At 32.9% G+C, this 4,525-nt stretch overlaps 1 pseudogene; it reads left to right on the top strand.

Moving 5' to 3' along the window:
* The first annotated feature begins 1,282 nt into the window (after positions 1-1,282).
* On the top strand, positions 1,283-3,863 carry LOC131066606 (protein DETOXIFICATION 41-like; annotated as a pseudogene).
* The last annotated feature ends 662 nt before the right edge of the window (positions 3,864-4,525 follow it).

Genomic DNA, 4,525 nt, shown 5'->3' with positions numbered 1-4,525 from the left:
TTACACTTTTTTAGGTCAACTTTGAAGCAATGGGTTGATCTTGAGATAGTTGAGATTAGCTTAAGACAAGAAAGTGTTAGCTTTGAATCATAGATCAAATAGGTCCATATAGGTGTATAGGCAAATAAATGTGAATGTATGTAAAATGAAAATAAGATAAAATCAAATATATAAAAAATATATATATATAAAGAATTATAAAAAAGATTTTTAAAAGTATCAAATTATAAAATTAACATAGCTATTTGTCATTTATCAATTATATTATATCATAATACACACTCAAAAATAAATGGGAATTAATATGGATATTCTAAGTTTATCAATACAAATATTTTAATATGACGAACAATTTTAAAAGAGAAAGAGGGAGTTAGTGACATTTAATAGAATAAATTATTACCATAACAAGATAATATAAATCAAACTTAGCTAAAATTTAGATTACTTTTCAATAAGATATGAATGCTTAAGAAAAAGAAAAAGTGAAAGCAACTACTCATTAATCTATGAATCTTAAAAAACAAAAATAAGACAAACATAATATACAATTTTCTACAAAGAAGATGAATATTCATTTTTTTTTTAATGAATAAATGTGTCAATATCTATTAGAATATTCATTCTGCTTAATTTTTAATTTTTATCTTTTCACTAATTGCTATGCCTTGTCAATAGACTTTTTTAATATTATCTTTTTAAACCACTTTCTAATATAATTTCATATTGATTAGAAAGTTGTTAAGCAGAAGATCATAAATATAGTTTTTTTTTAACACCTCATTTCTCAAAAATACAACCACATCAACTAACATTCAGCATTTCTAAAATTTAAAACCAGATCCCATGCATGGGACCAACTGGATATCTTGGTGGAATGATTCCCATTTTCTCTCCATTTATGGGCACAAGTTAGCTCTCTTCCATCATCAATCTTACAAGCCTGCCATCTTTAACCTCCATCAAACCATGAAACAGCTTAGTTTGAGACAGCTTAAATCACACACTAAGCTTATATTTCTATTAAATCATTCAAAATTAGGACATTTTCTAAATTTAATATATTGCTTAATGTGTAACCACCACCACCTTTTGATTACGCCGCCCAAATTTGTGTGACTGGCTCAACTCTACTACTAGAAGTAGGTTGCAGATGCTATTATATAGGCAAATTAAATTTGTCTTCTAACTGAGACCTAATCAGGGAAAAAATGTTTTGGAAGATCTTGGGCGTTTGTGTTTCTCAGTTTTATTAAACTAAACTTTATTGAAATTCATTACAATGAGCGAGATCAATACCCACATCACAAATTCTCCAGATGAGGATACAAATGATTCTTCAAGACGAGCGTTATCAGAATTCAAGAAGCTATGGCTTCTTTCAGGGCCTGCAGTACTTGTTATGATCTTCAATTTTTTACTCTCTGTTGTTTCCCAAATGTTTGCAGGTCACGTGGGAGAGTTAGCATTAGCAGGAGCTTGCATAGCAATTGTTGGAATTCAAGGATTTGCCTATGGAATTTTGGTTGGAAACATTTTGAAAAAATCGTAGGAAAATCAATACTGGGTTTTTTATATTGAATTTAAGTTCAAATACTATTATAACACTGAGTTTACTTATTGTTTGGACAACATAGATTGGAATGGCAAGTGCAGTACAAACATTGTGTGGGCAAGCTTTTGGAGCCAAGAAGTACCAAATGCTTGGAATCATATGCCAACAATCTATGCTGCTAATGACAGCCACTGCCACGCTTCTTAGTTTACTCTATGTTTTTGCAGAGCCTGCATTGCATGCAATTGGGCAGAATAAATCAATAGCTGCTCAGGGAGCTCTCTATGCAAAAGGGCTCATTCCTCATTTGTTTGCCTTTTCTCTGAGTTGTCCCTTGCAGAGATTTTTACTATCTCAGAAGATAGTGGCTTCTCTTGCCTATGTGTCTATAGCCACTTTTCTGCTCCATATTCTTCTTAGCTAGCTAGCTGTTTACAAGCTTGGGCTGGGCCTGCTAGGAGTTTCATTAACCTTGAGCTTGTCATGGTGGATTCTCACCATTGCAACTATCATATATATACTGTGGAGTCCAAGTTGTAAAGATACATGGACTGGCTTTACATGGAAAAGCTTCACAGACCTCTGGCCTTTCTTCAAACTGTCTATGGCATCAGCTCTCATGATATGGTATTATTCTACAAAATATATTCAATTCCCAAGTTATCTCAATTTAGTATGTGGCGAGATTTGAAATCAATAAACCACATAAAGTATTTATCTGTCAATTTACTCATTACTTGTGTCTCTGTTCTACAGTTTAAGAATATGGTACTTTCAAAGCATAGTTCTCATCTCGGGGCTATTGCCTAATCCAGAGGTCACTGTGGACTCACTTTCAATTTGGTAATGCTATATCCATAGTACTAATATAGTACTAAACCTAAGGAAATTGAAATCTCTTGTTCTAATCTCTCTTATAATGTATTTTGAAATGTGCTGATGTGCCGATTCAGAGATCTGTAGATTTTAAACTAATCAAGAAGTCAACAATAGGAGATTGTTTTACATATATGTGGGGGTTAGAGTGCAAGACTGATGCAATGAAAATTAGTGTTATGCTCAAATCTCTTTTGAGTTTATTTCGGCATACAACTATTACAGGTTTTGAGCTTTAGAGATTTAAAAAGACATCACACCACTAACTCGATTGTACTACTTGATCTGTGCAGCATGAATTATTTTAACTGGGACATGCAACTAATGTTGGGTATCAGCTCTGCCGCATGGTTTGTATTTCTATAACCAAAGAAACCTTTGACTTCATATAATCCCAAGCGATGGTCTCATCACTTCCAATTTTATAAAAAAATTATGAAAGTCTTAACATTATGCTCATTTTAAAATATCATTAACATTATGCTCACTTAAAAAGATCATTTCATTTCCAATTTTCTAGATGGGTTGATTTTGTTTTAATAATTGTGTTGTCTTAAAAATGCAGTACAAGAGTTAGTAATGAGCTTGGAGCCAGGAGGCCCAAAGCTGCAAGTTTTTCAGTTGTGGTTGCTGTTTTCACCTCCATCATAATCGGTCTCCTCCTGGCAACTGTGATATTAGCACTTCACAAATACCTTGGCCACCCATTCACAAGCAGCGCCGAGGTCATAAGAGCAGTATCTTCCATGACACCATTACTTGCAATATCTGTCTTTTTGAATGGTTCCCAGCCTGTTCTTCAAGGTTCCCCTCCACTGCTTTCATGTTCAAAGCAATTATTTTCTCCATGATAGCATTATGTTTTGTTTTAGTTTTACAATTAGCAAAAGAATGTGACCTGGTTGCATGAATAAAAGAATGTCCAATGAAATTTAGTTTAGCTTTAAAATTAACAAATTGGTTGATGGAACAGGTGTGGCAATTGGATGTGGGTGGCAAACATTTGTTGCATGTGTCAATCTCATCTCTTGTTACATTATTGGTTTGCCGGCTGGAATAATGTTGGGTTTTGTAGCAAAAGCAGGAGCAAAGGTGCTAAAGATAGCACTTTACTTTGTTAGATAAAGATATAAAGTTGATTATTATCATATTAAATGTTAAAGATGATTTGCAGGGAATATGGTGGGGTATGATCAGCGCAGTTGCACTGCAGACATTGGTTCTCGTTATTTTTACAGCGCGTTCAAACTGGAATAAAGAGGTAACAAATTTTAAGCATTCGAGACATTCATGCCTTTTTGAGTTTAGCCCAGATGAAAATATTAAAGTAGAGACATTGATAAGTAAGTAAATGTAGGTTGAAGGTGCTGTGAAACGTCTCAGGAGTTCAAGTAACGAGCCGTCTGGTGAAGAAGGAGAAGTGTCTTCCTAAACTTGTACTTTGTGATAGCAGGTTTCTTATGTACTATCAATTTAAATTTTTTTGGTATTTTTTGATACTTCAACAAAAAGCATGTTAAAGTGGTCTTGAAATTTTAGTTATAAGAAAGGGACTTTCCAAGTAAGTTGTTGTAAAAATTGGGAGTGATTTGAAATTTCTATATAGAATTTTGAGAAGCACGAAGTTAAGGTGCTCGACTACGGCAACGTCTATGGAGTACCCATATTGTACCAGTGACCATATTTAATAATTAATTAAAAAATAAACACTTGTTATATCTTAATTATTAATTAATTAAAAAACATGTTCAATGATACAATATGGGTGCTAGGTAGACAGAGGTCTCAACTACTAGATCTCCTCCCCTAGTGTAATTTGCATATGCATGTTATTTCTTATTTTAGTTGTGTGTCCATCTTATGATATGTATTATGTAATTATACATAAGTAGCACACATTTGTGGTAGGTTTGACTTACACTTTAATCTTTATTTTCTTATTTTAGTTGTACTTGTCCTCACATATTTGTTGTTAACTTCTTATTTGTTATATCTCATTTAGTACTTATCTTAATTCATTTATTTCTTGTCTTGAAGTTTATCATTCTATAGCTCAAGTTCCTTTCAACATCGTTTTAGATCAATCCCACAACA

Source organism: Cryptomeria japonica, chromosome 4 (assembly GCF_030272615.1).
Source record: "Cryptomeria japonica chromosome 4, Sugi_1.0, whole genome shotgun sequence".
NCBI lineage: Eukaryota > Viridiplantae > Streptophyta > Pinopsida > Cupressales > Cupressaceae > Cryptomeria > Cryptomeria japonica.
The sequence above is the reverse complement of the archived record's forward strand: the minus strand, read 5'-3'. Positions and strand labels throughout refer to the sequence as shown.